This window comes from Lontra canadensis, unplaced genomic scaffold (assembly GCF_010015895.1).
Source record: "Lontra canadensis isolate GAN:19392208 unplaced genomic scaffold, GSC_riverotter_1.0 scaffold6, whole genome shotgun sequence".
Lineage (NCBI taxonomy): Eukaryota > Metazoa > Chordata > Mammalia > Carnivora > Mustelidae > Lontra > Lontra canadensis.
This window is the reverse complement of record NW_022631000.1, coordinates 20,818,597-20,836,994: the sequence shown is the minus strand read 5'-3', so window position 1 is coordinate 20,836,994 and position 18,398 is coordinate 20,818,597. Positions and strand designations below refer to the sequence as shown.

The window sequence follows — 18,398 nt, the reverse complement described above, 5'->3', positions numbered from 1 at the left end:
ACTTCTTTTTGAGGAAGCATCATTTAAGTCAAGCTCTGAAGAATAAATAGAAACTCTCCAAGTGAAGAAGTGGATAAAAGTGCTTTAGGGACAGGGAATAGCATTCAGCTATCCAAGATTCAAGAAAGCTTGCTCATCAAAAATAATAGTAAATCTGAATATTACAACTTGTTTTTGTCTCAAACAGCTAGACTTCCCATTGATTCTAGGGTTTTCTCTGTTAACTATACCTCAGAGGAAGATTAAGCATATCTATCAATTATTGGATGTTTATTAAATACCAAGTGTGATACTAAGCACTACATATATAATATAATTCTTACCACAAGCTATGATAGAGTCATCTTTATGAATTCAACTTTAGAAAAGGAAAACTGAGGTTATAAAAAGTTTTGTCTAAGGTCAGAGTGCTAGAAAATGGTAGCTCTGGAGTTCAAACCTGTCTGCCTCTAGCTTTAGCTGCCTGGCCTGCTGTGTTGGGCTGAGACATGTAATTTTCACATTGAATAGGGGACATGTTGCCTTCTGTTATGGACTGAATGTGTCCCCTCCAAACTCATATGTTGATAGCCTAACCTTCAATGTGACCGTTATTTGGAGGTGGGGGCCTTTGGGAGGATATTAGATCATAGACACCTCATGAATGGGGTTAATGCCCTTAGGAAAAGGGCCCAGAGCACTTGCTCTCTCTCTCTTTCAGCTATGTGAGGATACAACTAGAAATTAGCACTCTGAAGCCCAGAAGAGGACTCTAATCAGAAGCCAAACATGCTGGCATTCTGGCCCTGGACTTCCAGTATCCAGAACTGTGAGAAAAACATTTCTGTTATCTTTGTATTTGGTTTTAGCAGCCTGCACTGACTAAAACACCTACACTTCAACAATATGTCACTTGCCTTAGAAAATGGTTCAAACCCAGTCATATCCTCCAGAGATTTTCCATCACGTTTGGAGTTTGGCAGATGATGAGATACAAGACATTGCTGAACCAAAAGAAACACTCTTGCTTTGCCCTTGCCGGTGAGGTGATATACAGGAGAGGAATATCTATATGTCCTTGTCCTTTAGGATTGCCATTGACATAACCAAGTCTGTGCACACCATCAAAATGTGCAGTATAGATGTGATCTTTGTAAATTGGTCTCACCTTAGGAAAGAATGAGATGGAATCCTGAAATATATTTATTGGCAATTCACGCCCAAAATATTGTATAATATATAACAAAAATTACACTTAAGGACACCTATGAGTCACTTTATTGGCCATTTTATTAACCTGAGAACTACAGGTAAGTGTAAGGTCCCCTTTAACATAAAAGAAGTCTTTCCAGGGCGTCTGGGTAGCTCGGTGGCTTGAAGCCTCTGCCTTCAGCTCAGGTAATGATCTCAGGGTCCTGGGATCGAGCCCCGAATCGGGCTCCCTGCTCACTGGGGAGCCTGCTTCCCTTCCTCTCTCTCTGCCTGCCTCTCGGCCTACTTGTGATCTCTGTCAAATAAATAAAATCTTTAAAAAAAAAACAACCAACTTTTTCATGGAAGCCATCCGAATTAAAGTCTGCAGCTCCCCAAATTACACCCAGACCAATTTACATCAGAATATCTAGGAGTAGGAGAGTAGTTTTAAAGCTCCCCAGGGAATTCTCAGGTGCAGCCACTGCACTTGTTCAATTTAGAACCACCGAACCTTGAGCAGAAAAGCCTCTTAATTAGCATCTCTTTTTTTCTAAGCACATTAGCTCCAACTAGCACCAGTTGCATCCAATTTCTGATCTTGTATTTTCTGGTTCTTTCCTTTTTACAAATCACCTCCATTCATTTGAGAAGCACAGAATTTCTTCAGTGTGGTAGATTCTAGACTTTGTTTTAAGTCAATCCACAAAGGTAGTTTGAATAAATTTTATTTTTCTATATAACCTCTGCAATTTCAATAGAAAAATCACTATTATTTGTGCAAACTGAACAAGGCTGAACAAGAAACCACTAATAGTACGACACACTTTTCTTAACATTCTGGATGTTATGTAACAAATACTTTTTAAAACATTCATGACTAAACTGGTAAAAATAAAAAAAAGTAAACTGGTAAGAATCAAAGAACTCCTTGTAGGACAGAAATGTCAATCAAATAATCAAACATTCTAAAAGAGTAGGTGAAGCATTAAAACAAAAGTTTACCATAGTGATGTCTGCTGATCCTTGGTGATTTAGTGTGGATTTAAATGGATTATATATTCTGGGGGATACCAGTCTGGGACTCCCAACAGGTGAGAGGTAAGATCTAAAAAATACAAACCTAAAACCCAAGAAGGGCCGAACTCTAAGTAAAGCAGAGAAATATCTGATCTGCAGATTGAGATGGTAAGGCTGGAAGCTCGTCCAAATTTGTCTAGTGTCGTTTTACTACTTCTCTATCTTTAAAAAACTTTATCCCAGAGCTGCCATCTTGCGTCCCCGCCTGTGTGCACCTAATCTCAGCTGGTTCGCCCGAGACCCCCTGAGCGCCAACCCTAGTCCCCCGCGCGGTCCCATTTCTGCTCCAACAAGATGAAAGAAACTATCATGAATCAGGAGAAACTTGCCAAACTGCAAGCACAAGTGCGCATTGGTGGGAAAGGAACTGCTCGCCGAAAGAAGAAGGTGGTTCATAGAAGAGCTACAGCAGATGATAAAAAACTTCAGATCTCCTTAAAGAAGTTAGGGGTAAACAATATCTCTGGTGTTGAAGAAGTGAATATGTTCACAAACCAAGGAACAGTGATCACTTTAACAACCCCAAAGTTCAGGCATCGCTAGCAGCGAACACTTTCACCCTTACAGGCCATGCTGAGACAAAGCAGCTGACAGAAATGCTACCCAGTATCTTAAACCAACTCAGTGCAGACAGTCTGACTAGTTTGAGAAGACTGGCTGAAGCTCTGCCCACACAATCTGTGGATGGAAAAGCACCACTTGCTACTGGAGAGGAGGAGGATGATGAAGTTCCAGATCTTGTGGAGAATTTTGATGAAGCTTCCAAGAATGAAGCAAACTGAATTGAGTCAACTTCTGAAGACGATAAAACTTGAAGAAGTTACTGGGAGCTGCTATTTTATATTATGGCTGCTTTTTAAAAATATTGTTCATGGATCTGATAAAATCTAGATCTCTAATATTTTTAAGCCCAAGCCCCTTGGACACTGCAGCTCTTTTCAGTTTTTGCTTATACACAATTCATTCTTTGCAGCTAATTAAGCTGAAGAAGCCTGGGAATAAAGTTTGAAACAAGATTAATAAAGTTCTTTGCCTAGAAAAAAAACAAAAAACAAAAAAAAACAAAAACAAAAACAAACTTTATCCCAGAGATTCAGTTTAAAATGGCCCAGAATTGGTATGTCTCCCAGGTAACTGGAAGACATACATCCATGTATTTTTCTTCTGGAAGATTTTATTTATTTGTTTTATTTATTTTTTAAGTAAACCCTAATTTTTAAGTAAACACAATGGAGCTCAAACTCATGACTGGGAGATCAAGAGTCACGTATTCTACCAATTGTGCCAACCAGGCACCTCCTCTGAAAGATTTTAACTCAGACCTTGAAGAATTACCACAAGTAAAATTCCAAGGACACAAGCTCAGACACAATTAAAGGATGGGAAATACTTCTGGTGTATTAGCATTAATTATTACAATACCTGTTAATGTCACAAAATTTAAAAAAATTCTTGAAAAGTAGCTTTCTTTTCTCCATTTTTCTGAGTGTTATTTTAAGTTAGAAACATGTTGAATGTTTGAAATAAACTGAAAATTTGGAAATATTCTCTAGGCTTTTTACTGGGATGACAAACTATTCCTTGCATTTCCTTTCTAATTATTTTCCTCATCCAATCATAGTTCACATAATAAAAATAGTGTGAGATTTGTAAGAGTTTGTTTTGTTTTGTTTATTATTTTCCCTTAAAATGCTGGATTTACATTGGAAGCATTAGGATGCTTAAATATCACTTTCTTTGAATAGTAGTTATTAGTGGAGGGCACTATTCTAAGCACTCTACACACATTGACTTATTTAGTACTCATAATAACCAAATAGTTTATTATTATTATCCCTATCATATACATGCCAAAAAGGAAGCCAAAGGGGTTATGCAAGTTGCCCCAAATCATACAGCTATTAAGTCTTCAAACCTAGACTGTTGGCTCCTGAATTTCACCCTTGACCTCCATGCTATACAGCATCTCAGGAAGTTCTTCCATGACTGCAATGTAAATTAGGAGTCCTTCCGCTTCTTTGATAGCACTGTTCATTTCTGCCTGAACGTTAGTACAATTTAAAATTACTAATTTAATGTCTGTTTCCTTCTCCAGTCTCTTTCACTTTGAGAGCAGAAACCATTACCTGCCATTTACCCAGATGCCTGGTATACAGAAGGTGCTCAATAAATGGTTGAGTGAACGAACGCAGGGCATTAGCGTAAAAGAGAACAAGGAAAATGTTTTTCCTTCATGGAGTAATATCTCCATCTTGTGGAATTTTAGAGTATTGCCATTCAAAACATTTTAAAAATAAGATCAAGTTTTCCCAGCATTTATTCTCAAATGCTATTTCCCAGACTTGTACTATACGTACTTGCACACATAATCTATAATAATTTTTTTAAATACCAATTTGTTAAGAAGAGTTACTTCTGGGCGCCTGGGTGGCTCAGTGGGTTAAGCCGCTGCCCTCGGCTCAGGTCACGATCTCAGGGTCCTGGAATCGAGTTCCGCATCGGGCTCTCTGTTCAGCAGGGAGCCTGCTTCTCTCTCTCTCTCTCTCTCTCTCTCTCTCTGCCTGCCTCTCTGTCTACTTGTGATCTCTCTCTGTCAAATAAATAAATAAATAAATAAATCTTTAAAAAATAATTTTTTAAATACCAATTTGTTAAGAAGAGTTACTTCTCTGAGCTACCAATTATGGGCAACTCATTTTATGAAGTTAGCAAATCTTGCTATCCAAGCAAGAAATGGACAAAAAGAAAGTGCTTAGGCCAGGCTGATTATAAATGCCGGTTATACATACAGATCGTTCCTTCCGCCCCCAGCCCTTTATCTAGGTGCCGCTCAGCTTCTCTGACGCTGACATCCAAATGTGGTTAAAAACTGGAGGTCGAAGACACCAGTGGAACCGCTCCTTCCCCACGATTCTATGGTTCTCAGGTTACTCTCACCACTGAGAACTCTATGGTTACGGGGCAGGCTGGGAAGCCAGCGTTTGAAAGGCGAGGCGGGAAGATGATGGCTGCACCTGTCACCAGGCCCGGTTTCTCTGGAGCGGGAGGACGCTGGCACTGTGGCTTTCCCTGAATCGCCCAGAAGAATTCGCGATGAAATCTTCGGCGCTGGAGTGGGAAACGGTGGCGTTCAGCATCAAGCTCGGACTCCTTCTCAGGAAGTGGCGGTGACGGCAGTGACAGCCTCCTGCTCCTCTTGGGCCCGTGTTGAGTCCGCCCCCGGGCCTGGGACGCTGCTTGAAGGGTCGCGGGCGAGGTGGGCAGCTCTGCCCAGCCCAGTGTGGGGAGGTGTAGTTTCAGCACAGAGCTTGTGTGTTTGCACAGCTCACTGAACTTCTATTCCCCTTCTCAATTTATGACTCTGGCCTAGCGTGGCAGGTCACTTTCTGTTAGGACATGGACGTGTGGATTGGACGACAGCCTGGTAATAATATTCAACTGGTTTGTGGGTCTTTCGACCTTTACAGAAACAACTTTCTAGTTGGCCAAATCTAATCACCTATCGGAGGCTCATGCCTCATAGTGCCCAGTACTCCATACAGAGCCTTATACTGGAAGTGCTTTATGTCTGCATATGCTTTATATAGCCTCAGTCCAACACATAGGAACTCCAAAACACTGGAAGACTACTGAAGTCGTATGTTAGAATTAGGTTTAACTACTAATTTTTTTTTCTTCCCTGAAAGGGGAATGCAAGCGGACAATTCCTGATGATCAAATAGACAAGTTGCTGTTGGCAAACAGGGTCTTCCTGTAGCGGTTCTGGAGAAATAATCACAGTTTTTGTAAAAAAAGATGTTTGAATGGCAAGCAGAGGGCCTTTTGCTTGGACAAATCCTGGAAGGAAAGAATTTAGTCTATTCAGGTATTCAAAGTTGTGCACATTAATTTCTGTACTACTTCCTGACATGAATATAAAGGATACTCTTGAGGTAGTTATGAAGTAGTTTAAAAGGTAGTAGTTATAGGGTAGTTAAAAAGTGAATGAAACAGTTCTTTATAACTAGACAAAGTCAAACTATGAAAAGTGGAGTCTCATCATATGCAATTTAAATTATGAAAATTCCATTATATTGCTGAGGGTGGGGAGCGAAAAAGCAGACAATTTTAAGATTACTATTCTGTTTGCCTTTCCTCTCAACAAACATGTTCCAGGATGAAAGTACAAGGGAAATGTAAATCTGCTCTTCCCCTGGTTGATCGCAGTTCCTTTACAGTGTGTGAACATTATACATTATGTATTTATAAATTGACCTGCTTGTATAAATTGACAGGTTTGTATACACAAAATCATATGTAATTTACCAAATAGAAGACTTATATAGGCTTTCAGGGTTAACTCTGACACTCATACTTTTTAACATTTTTACTCACTGACTTTAGACCTTATCATTTGATAAGATGTGCTTTCTTTGTGTCAGTTTTTTTCTGAAGTTGTGAGTCATCCAGATTTTTCATTATGTCTTCAGCAGATAGTTCTCATTACGTTTAATAAATTCAGGCTGTGGAGTCAGATTGGTTGGGTTCGAAAACTGTTACAGTTAATGCCTATGGTAATTAATAGCTTATTAATAGAAAACACGAGCGAATGCTCAGAAGAGTTGTTGGTATATACAAAGTACACCATAAATGTTATCTGGTGGCAGTGGTAGAATGGCCTGACCATTTCAACTGCTTAAACCAAAACTCGAGTGTCATTCATATTTCTGGTCACCAGTTATTGATTACGTCAGTTAATCACCATGTCCAGTGTGTATTATCTCAAATATCTTGTTCTTTTTTTTTTTTTCTTAGGATTTATTTATTTAAGAGAGGGAAAGAGAGAGAGCACACACACATGAGAGCATGAGTGTGCGGGGAGGGACAGAAAGGGGAGAGAGGGAGAGAAGAAGACTCCTCCCTGAGTGTGGAGCCAGACAGGGCCTCAGGCTCATGCCCCAACATCATGACCTGAGTGGAAATCAAGAGTCAAATGCCCACTGACTGAGCCACCCAAATATTTTGATTCTGACTACTCTCTCTTTTTAGGTACACTACCTAGTTCACTCTCCTCTTTCTTGTAGATTATGCTCATCTTCTAGATTATGCAATAGCCTTATAACTAGTTTATATTTTCTCTCTGGTTTTGTTCTGCCCTGCTCACAAAGTGGTCTTTATAAAGTACAAATATGATCTTAACACTCCTTTTCATAAAACTCACTAGTCATTCTACATTGCTTTCAGGATAAATTCTAAATTCCTTACATGGTGGGATTTTACAATTCTTTTTCATGTGACATGTTCATATCTCTTCTCTTACTCCTCCTGGTTTTATTTCAGGCCTACTAAATTACTGTCCTTTGAACTTACCACACTTTCCTCCAGGCCTTTGCACATGCTGTTTCTCTTGCTTGGTATTCCTTTCCTCTTCCCTTCTCTTTTCCCAAGTTGCGTTTCCTTTCCGTAAACTTCATTATAGCTCTTCTCTCTCAACTTCTATCATGTTTTTTTCCCACAATATATTAAACTTGTTTATCTCCTTCCTTAAAGCAGGGCTTTTAATCACTTAGTACTTAAAGAAAAGGATCATTAGGTACAAGGAGGGACTCAGTATTTATCATTTATTGTTCATAAAAGGATTTGTTTAAGAATTCTCTGTTTTCAGTGTGAGGCTCTCTTGAGCACTGGTTTGAAGTCAGGGTCATTCAAGTGAATAAAGTTTTCAGTTGCTAGTAGGGGACTGAATGATAGGTTAGTCTAAGGCTCTATAGTTACTGAATTTGGTTTAAAACGTTTATTAATGCAATATGTGAAATATTCTCTTTGTAAAAACCTGTGGAATAACATGGAATAACAAGATTCTTGTTGCTGAATTCCTTATGTTGAAGCGAGTTTTGGAAATGTGGAAGAAAGCTTTGTTTAGTTTGCCCTTTGTCTCTGTGGCTAAAGAGAAGAAATACTATCTTCAGGTAATGTTCTTATACTAAGAACATAATTGTAATAAGATCTATTACTGACAACTGTGTTAATAAAGTTTTCTTTTGTTGCATCCCGAAGTAGCTTTAAAAGTTGACCATTTATGAAGATAAACTTTTTTATTATTTATATAAAAGGAGAAAGGGTCATTAAATCAAAAGACTAATTGAAAATTGTGTTAAAATTTACGAACTTTTCCTTAGGAAGTAAACAGAATACTTCAATTAGTATATAAACATATAAATTAGAAAACAGCATTTTAACTGAATAGCAGTATTCGAATGAAGCCTGGAAAGGAAAGAGTGTTTAAGGATACATATCCTATCTTGAGGGCCATTGGGGAGTAGTTAGGGAAAGAAGAACCAGATTCATTGGTGCTTAGGTAAAACTTCAGGCCTGTGGTTTGTTCTTCTGCAAAAATGAATAATAACATTTTTCATTAGTATGATACTCACTGGTTTTTAAGGCGTTTTTACAAATACAGTGTTACATTAAATAAAATACATTTACTGTTGTGATTTCCACAGTGAAAAAATGTGTTGGAATGGCAAGACTATTATACTGGTGGTCCAAAAAATCTGGGTTCTAGTCCCAGTTTTGCCATTAATTATGTCTTTCAGGCCAGACACATAATCTGGACCTCAGTATTTTCATTGGTAAAATAGGACTTTAACCCCAATATTATGTGTTAACTCAGTAACACTCAGAAACATTTTATTGAATGAACAGCTCTAAAGTTCTAGATTCTATAAATCTTTTTAACAGTTATTTCAGAGGTCAAATAGCCAACAAATCTGGTCCTACATGGTAACATCCTCTCAACTTAGACCAAAGTAACAAAATGATGAAAGGATCCTTTTTATTGAGAAGGTATGCTAGTTATAAGTTAGACTACCAAAAAAAAAAAAAAAAATTAACATCAAGGTCCCATCGCATTTGACTTTTGAAAACTTCTATTGTATAAAGACTGTGGGATAGTAAGAATATTTTTTTATGAGGTATAAATTTGTTCCTTATAGTGTTAGATTTGTGTTTGAAAAGAGAACCAGTTTCTTGCATGTTTATTAGATTAAAAATTTAGTGCTTAAGATAGTTTTTTTTTCCAGTATTGAATTCTATAACTCTTGGAAGTGCTTTGTAAATGTAATCGTTAAAATGGCATACTTCTATTTGACTGTGTCTTAACAGAAAATCTCTGTTCTGTGTTTTGTCAGTTCTAAACTTCATATTTTAGCATGTGATTCTAAAAACAAAAACAAAGCAAAACCCAGGGTGTCCTGGCCAGGAACAATCAATAGTAATCTAGTAAATATCTTTGGATACTGATGTCTGTATTCCGGGATAGAACCAATCTATAATTCATGAATTTCAAGTATTTTTACTTGTATTATTCCTTTTTATTCAATTCAGAGTCTATTTCAGGAATAAATGGATGGTTGGCATGGTAGGAATAAATGTGGATGGTTATACGGGCAGTGTCTCTCCAACAGGGTATTTCTCTTCCTTGGATATTGCTGTCTGCACAACTGAGAGAGCCAATGGTCTGATCAGTTGCCTCATAGAGGAAAATAAGATGGATCTTTTAGGTAAGAAAAGTAGGAAATAAGCAAATATTTTCTGTTGCTATTTTTTGATGGAATGGAATGGAATGGAGCTGTTGTGATTTCTATATGTCCCATTATTTTCTAATTGAGAATTGGCAACTGTAATGTTAGGAACTCTGTGTTTAAAAAAAAAAAGTTTTATGTCCTGCTTGCTTCTATTGACTATTTCCGTGTATGTTTGCACTTTACAAAACACAAAGGAATATCCTTGAGCCCGCAAGTCATTTCTCATTGCTTCTTGTCTGTCTGAACTTTACTGGGAATAGAAGGAAGCATGCTGGGGCTGGTTCTTCCATATCCGCAGTTAGTGTGTATTCATTATCCTATTCTGGTGCTAGGATAGCTAGATTTGGTCTTTACTTGGAGGTTACCATTTAGCAGGGAAGTGGTATGAAGTTATAGAAGCTGACACTGCATTTCAGGTGGAACTCTGTGAAAGCTTTCTACCTTAATGCTTTTTTTTTTTTTTTAACCACTTAGGATTGTCTATGTAGGGGTAGCAACAGGAAGCAAATAGTTGTAGCATTAGCAAAAGCAGCAAGAATATCAGTTAGTTGCTCATTGAGATCCTGATGAACTTAAACGGTAAAACTGGGTAGGGTAGGAGTGAGGAATGAAATCAAAACTTAATAAGACATGGCTCTGCTCTATAAAGCTTAGAGAGAGAAATCAAATTCATCAGTTTGTATCAGGATTGTGTTATCACTTGTGACCCCATTGGATTTTAAATAACTCAAAGATTGCAGTAGAATCTTACAAAACGTGGTATCCAATATACCTAACCCAGTGTCTGGCACAGATTTTTTCTGAATGACTGACTGAGTGAATAAACTCTGAAATAACTTTTCATGCCATATGATTTTTGAGATAGCTTACTGATGAGGAAAAGGAGCATCATGTGCCATTATGAAATGGGTTTGAAAGATCTTGATTTAGGTGGGGAGGATTTGTCAGGGGCCAGGGGATACCAGTGCCTGTGAAAACCATGATCTTATGGCTGTGTTTAAAGAAGGCATTGGGTGGTACTAAATTTTCAGTACTTCTTGAGCATTATTCCAAGTGCACAGACTGGTTTGATTCTCCAAGTAGTGGAGAAGGGGATTCTGGTATACAAACATATTTATGTTTTGTAGTAGGATGATTCATTAGCCTATCATCATCAAACAAAAACATTCCTTAAAATAATTTCTTTCTTCTTGATCTGATTTTGTTGCTCTAAGCAACTTTCTAACATCAGTATGGTTGGTTGCCCAGGCTGTTTTACCCCATAGAAAAGTCAATACACTGAATAAATCCTAGGTGTATTTGATATTTCATTGTACGTATATTTACACAAAATTGCCAATAAAGAAGTATCTGAGTAATGAGAGACAATTTCCTCTGAGTTAGCTAATCCTTGATTTTTAGATCCAGAATACAGTATAGTAGGACCACTTAAGATGTCTGAAATTTCTTCAGAAAGGATTGTCCATTATGTGAAATCTGATTTTTGTTTTATGGTTAGGAATTTGTATCACCTGCAATATATTGTAAGAATGGCAGCTACTTACTATATAAGATGCTGAGTCTTTTAAAACTTTTCTTAAAATTGTTAAATTTTGTAAAACCTAGTATCTGGACAATCTCTTTAGGAATGGTGGTTGTGGATGAATTGCATATGCTGGGAGACTCTCACTGAGGATATCTGCTGGAACTTTTGCTTGCTAAGATTTGCTATATTACTCCAAGTCAGCATCTTGGCATCTGAAATAATTGAGTTCCTGAGATTCTAAGCAGTGCTAAGGAAGTGTTTGCAAAAGTGCACAGTAAGTATGAATTAAATAAATTAAAGAGGGACAATAATACCTATTTAGAACAAAGTCAGGTACGGAAGTTCATTTTTGTTCCAAAAGAAGTACTTAAGATTGAGAGTGATTTTAGATGATTTTGTAAACATTTTAAAATTTTGGGTTGTTCACCACTTTTATAATAAAATTTAAAAAAACCCAGTTTTTATATTTGTCAGTTATACATCATTCTATTTAAGCAATCAAAACTATTTTTGAAAAATAGCATTTCTTTATCCCCTCTTCCCAGAGGCAACTACTTTCAACTCTAACAGCTTTTAAAACAATTATTTACAATGTTATTTCTAAATGTAGCCACTTGTGTTTTTAGATTTATTTATTTATTTATTTATTTGACAGACAAGAGATCACAAATAGGCAGAGAGGCAGGCAGACAGAGAAGGGGAAGAAGGCTCCCAGCTGAGCAGAGAGCCCAATGTGGGGCTCGATCCCAGGACCCCGGGATCATGACCTGAGCCGAAGGCAGAGGCTTTAATCCACTGAGCCACCCAGGCGCCCCTGTGTTTTTAGTTTTACACATTATATACTAACTACTTATTATGAAAGATGAAGACCTGGCTCTTCTTTAAAATTTTTACTCAGCCAACCCAATCTCCTCCCACCTGACCCTACAGTCTCTCTTTGTCCTCTCATCATCTTCCCATTCTCCAAATACTGTTATGTCATAATTTTGCTCAGATCAATATTTAATGTTAGACTGTTATGGCTATATAAATGCCTTTTCCAACTGAAGCATGTGGTATATTATGATTACGTTTATCTTCAAAATAACTTTTTGTTTTCTCTGACATTAATAAATATCTTTTTTGTTTGATGGCTTGGTTTGCTATCTCCTTTTCACTGATTGAACCCCAGCCTCTTTCCCATTTATGTAAATCTCCATCCAATATATTTTAACACATTTGCTATTCTATCAAACTCATCTTCTTGAAGTTTCTCCAAAAGACTTCTGAATTATTCCAATCTGGCTAGGTGGGCAAACTATACATGTGCTGCATAGTACTTATTTTAGAGTTTTTTCTTTATCATTCATTCCTATTGTTTTGTGCTTGAGTCAGCGTCTCCCCTTTTTAGATTACATATGTTTTTTTCTTGATTTACTTCCTCATTTTGGTGGGGACATTTTCCAGGAAGTTCTACTTTATTTTAGAGTACAGTCTATTCATATGATTTTTTTTTTAAAGTTTGCATATCTGAAAATGCCTTACAATTATTTCGTAGATTGCCCAGGTACAGAAGTCAAGATTTTATGATGCTTATCCTTTATCCTTTGTATAAATTTTTTAAATTCACTCTGGGAGATTTTAGGGGCTCTTTTTCTTCCTCCTCCATGTTGTGAAATTTCACACTGATGTGTCTTGGCGTTCCATTTTTGTTCATTGTGTTGGGTGCGCAATGGATTCTTTCAATGTGGGAGCTCTTGTGTTTCAGTTTAGGGAGATTTAACATCTCTTTTTCAGTATATGAGAAAACATGGAGATAATTGTTTATATACCAGATCAGTAGGAATATAGAATATATGACTCATGTAATTAGCAAATTTGACCTAATGGATGTATGTAGAAGAATTACCAAATAAAAGCAGAATATATGTTCTTTTCAGTGTGCATAGTAAAACTTTACTATATGCTGGGCCATAAAGCAATACATTTTAAAGAATTTAAGTAATTTAAAATATATTCTCTGACAAATGGAATTACGCTAAAAAATAATTGTGGGAGAGGCAAAACTAGAACAGGTCCCCTGGAAATTGGGACATATATTTTAACCCATTTTGGGTCAAAAAGTAATCACAGTAGAAATTGGAAGATAGTTTGAATTGAAAGTATATCTTCTAACAAAACTTGTGAAATGCAGCTGAAGTTTAAAGGGGAGTTGATAGTGTAAAATGCATGTATTACTGAAGAAGAAAGACTGAAAAATTAATGTATTATTCATCTCAAGAACTTAGAGTAGTAAAATAATGCCACAGAAAGTAGAAGGAAAGAAATAATAAAGACAAGAGCAAAAATTAATGAAAGAGGGAAGTCATTATCCAGAACATTTAAGCAATTCAATAAATCAAGAAGAAAAAACCCAATATATCAATGGGCAAATACCTTCAACAGGCATTTATAAGATGGTATTCAAATGGTCCATAATCATGAAATGATACTTAATCTCATTAGTACTCAACGCAATATAAACTACTCTTCAAAGAGATATTATGACACACTCTCCAAAATAGCTAACATTTAAAAAGATGGACAATACTAAGTGGTGACAAGATGTGGAACAATAAAACACACATGGATCATGGAGATACTTTAGTACAGTCTCTTTGGAAAACAGTTCGACATCAATAAAACTGAAGATGATCTATAACCCAGTAATTTTACTTCTAGGTATATACCTTAAAAATATCTTGGTGTATGTACACAAGGACATGATCAAGAATAGTGTTAGCAGCACTATTTGAAACTAATTCAAAATGCTTGAAAGACCTATCTGTAAGACAGAATGCCATCAGAATCCTAGAGGAGAGTATAGGCAGTAACCTCTTTGACCTGGGCTGTAGCAACTTCTTACTAGATATGTCTAGTGGAGGGAATTTTAAAATTTCTTTGTTCAGGTTGCATCCTGTTGCATTCCCTTCTCTCTCTGGAGGGAAGGGAAATAAAAGGAAAAATGAATTATTGGGAATTTATTAAGACAAAGAGCTTCTGTATAGTGAAGGAAACAATAAACAAAACTAGAAAGCAACCTTTAGAATGGGAGAAGATATTTGCAAATGACATATCTTTTTTTTTAAAAAGATTTTATTTATTTATTTGACACACAGAGAGAGAGAACACAAGTAGACAGAGTGGCAGGCAGAGGGAGAGGGAGAAGCAGGCTCTCTGCTGAGCAGGGGGCCCTATGTGGGTCTTGATCCCAGGACCCTGGGATCATGACTTGAGCCAAAGTCAGCTGCTTAACCAACTGAGCCAGCCAGGTGCCTGGAAATGACATATCTGATAAGGATTAGGATCCAAAATCTAAAGAATTTATCCAACTCAACACCCCAAAAAACAAATAATCTAGTTAAGAAATGGAGAAGACATGAACAGATATTTTTCCCGAGAAGACATCCAGATGGCTATCAGACAGATGAAAAGATGCTCGACATCACTCATCATCAGGGAAGTATAAATCAAAACCACAGTGAGATACCATCTCATACCTATCAGAATGGCTAAAATTAACAACACAAGGAAACAACAGATGTTGGCAAGGATTCAGAGAAAGAGGAAGGCAAACTGTTGATGGGAATACAAACTGGTACAGCCCTTCTGGAAAATAGTATGGAAGTTCCTCAAAAACTTAAAAATGGAACTGCCCTATGACCCAGCAATTGCACTACCAGGTATTTACCTAAAGGATACAAAAATACAGATTTGAAGGGGTACATGCACCCTGATGTTTATGGCAGCATTATCAACAAATAGCCAAACTATGGAGAGAGCCCAAATGTCCATCAACTGATGAATAGATAAAGAAGGTGTGGTATGTACACACACACACACACACACATGCATACATATATGTATACATGTGTACACATACATATACGTATGTACACACAATGGAATATTACTCAGCCATCAAAAAGAATGACATCTTGCCACTTGCAATGACATGGATAAAGCTAGATTATATTATGCTAAGCAAAATAAGGCAATCAGAGAAAGACAAATACTCTATGGTTCACTCATATGTGGAATTTAAAAAATAAAATAGATGAACATAGAGCAAGGGGGGAAAAAAGAGGGAAGAAAACCATAAGAGATTCTTAGCTATAGAGAACAAACTGAGGGTTGAGACAGAGTTGGGTGGGGGAGGGGCTAGATGGGTAATGGGTATTAAGGAGATATTATAGTGAGCACTAGGTGTGGTATATGGGTGATGAATCACTAAATTCTACTCCTGAAACCATTATTACACTATATGTTAATTAGAATTTAAATAAAAATTTGAACAGTAAAAAAAGAATATATAGTTTCTAAAATTTTGAATTTAACCTTTTTAATTTATTTAAAATTTTTATTATGCATACATGAATACATTAAAATATATGTATATATGTATATATATGCAAACATATAGAAGAATATTTTTATTGTATATAACTTATGATGCATACTAATAAAATGACCCATCACCTAAATTACAAACTCAGTCCTTTTGATTTTTTAAATAAAATTTAAAAATAAGCCAGGTAAGTATATATTCTTTATGCTGTTTTTCATTTACTCATGTATTTATTCTTCAGTATTTTTTTATGCTGAAATGTGATGCATAAGCCATATCTCTACCCTCAGTGACTTCGTTGTCTAGAACAGGAGTCAACAAACTATAGTCTGCTGGTCAAATCCAGCACGCCATCTCTTTTTGTAAATAAAGTTGTATTGGAACACAATCCTGCCTGTTTGTTCTGCGGCTGCTATCATGTGACAGTGCTAGGGCAGAGTAGTTACAACAGAGACCATCTGTCCTGCAAAGCCTAAAATGCTTACAGAAAATGTTTGCCAACCCCTGGTCTAGAAGATGAGATAAAAGTATTCTAGGGGTGGCAGATTATACTTTTAAAAAGATAGACCATGGTGACTTCTTTGTTTATAGTCATAACAATAGCTTGAAAAAAATCTTTAGAGGCTTGCAATAGATTCCCAGATCTATTTGTAAGTGATCAAGTATGATATTTCTGTTACATTCATTAGTAAATATATGTTATTATAACTTCCTTTTGTTAGGTCTTACTTTTGAGGAGAGGGATATCGTTGAAGGAGGCTTCCCTCAAGGTCAGATTAGGGTTTTGGCAGCAACTTCTACTCCTTCATCTGGAGTGAATCTACCAGCATGCTGTGTGATTATTCAGACTCCTATTTGCAGTGGTCAACCTCTAGATATTCTTACTTATAAGCAGATGGTTGGTTGTGCTGGCAGGAAACGGGTAGATACAGTAGGTAATTGAGTTTGAATTTAATTGTAATAGCATTGCTGAAGTGTCAGTCTACTTGAAATTTGACTAGTGCCTGGCAACTCATTTCTTATCATGCTGCATTTGTTATCCAAAGCATTAATGTCATGTTTGGCTTTACTTAATATATAATGAATGTAAGTTATAATTTTCATGTATCAACCATTGATTTTCTACTAATGTAGAATTAAAATTTTCTTTACCTTATGTACAGTGAAATGATTCAATTTTGTAGTCAAAATGACATCACATTAAATAGAAGATGATTTTTAATTTTCAGTATATTCTACTGCTAATGAAGGAAGTAATTTTCATGGCTTTTAGTTCTGCTTGGGTGACTGGTCTAAGACTTCAAATAAGGATGATGAGAGCTGGGAAATACTCTCAGAGTTCGGGAATAGAAATGTTTTCGGGGCACCTGGGTGGCTCAGTGGGTTAGGGCCTCTGCCTTTGGCTCGGGTGGTGGTCTTGGGGTCCTGGGATCGAGCCCTGCCTTGGGCTCTCTGCTTGGCAGGGAGCCTGCTTCCTCCTCTCTCTTCCTGCCTCTCTGCCTACTTGTGATCTCTGTCAAATAAATAAATAAAATCTTTAAAAAAAAAGAAAAGAAAAAACAAAAGAAATGATTTCTCTCTAAATTGGTGCTGATTCTGAAAACAACTTTTAATTTCTTGTGTCAACAAGTAATGATAACCTTACCACAAACCATACAGAAGTTTTGTCTTAAGCAATGGGGAAGAGGTTTGTTTAATTAAATATCAAGATAGCAGAAAATACTATTTTTTTCTTTTTAAAAAAATTTTTTAATTTTTAATTAACATATAATGTATTATTAGCCCCGGGGTACGGCTCTGTGGGTCTCCAGGTTTACACACTTCACAGCACATACCTTCTGCAGCAAATACTGTTTCAAATGTGGTGCATTATTTTGGGTGTGGCAAAATTTTTCTAAGTCTTCTAACATTAAAGAACTTTCAGAGGAACACTCTCTGTCATTCCATATTCTCCAGCATGTAGTTTATTGACTCCAGTATTATACTATATGTCAAACAGACAAACAGTTCTGTGGCTGCTGAAGAGAAATTAGAGTATCTAGGAGAAAAGGGAAAGTCTTAATGGGAAAATAAGTGGGATATTCTTAGCTGGATAGTATTGGAGGAAGTGACTTTTAGAATAATTTGACTTTGTCATCACATCTTCATTTCAACCATGAGGAAGGGAAGATGAGGAAGTAAAGGGCACAGCCTACCCCTTAAGGGCACTTCCCTGGAGTTGCATGAAATATTTCTCCTCACATACAATCAGGGAGAACTTAGCACACAGTTACTTTCCCCAACTGCAAGGAAGACCATATCTCCAACTAACATATAGAGATTTTATTAAAGGAAAAATGAGGGGCACCTGGGTGGCTCAGTTGGTTAGGCAACTGCCTTCAGCTCAGGTCATGATCCTGGAGTCCTGAGATCAAGTCCTCCATCGGGCTGCTGGCTCAGCAGGGAGCCTGCTTCTCCCTCTGACCATCTCCCCTCTTATGCTGTTTCTCACTCTCCCTCTCAAATAAATAAATAAATAAATAAATAAAACCTAAAAAAAAAAAAAAGCAAAAATGAAAGAACAGCTGTCTATTTCAGCCCCAGTAACAAATGATTCATCTACCTGAAATCCCTTCAGGGTCATTGGGCTGCCTCTCTTTTAAGCCCTAAAAATTCTAACGATTAAAAAAACCTTCCAACTCATTGGCTTTCC

At 36.8% G+C, this 18,398-nt stretch overlaps 2 pseudogenes; both read left to right on the top strand.

The window, feature by feature from the left end:
- Positions 1-2,529: 2,529 nt before the first annotated feature.
- Positions 2,530-3,277, top strand: LOC116864614 (annotated as a pseudogene).
- Positions 3,278-5,165: 1,888 nt separating this feature from the next.
- The window catches only part of LOC116864768, a 121,595-nt pseudogene continuing 108,362 nt past the window's right edge, over positions 5,166-18,398 (top strand).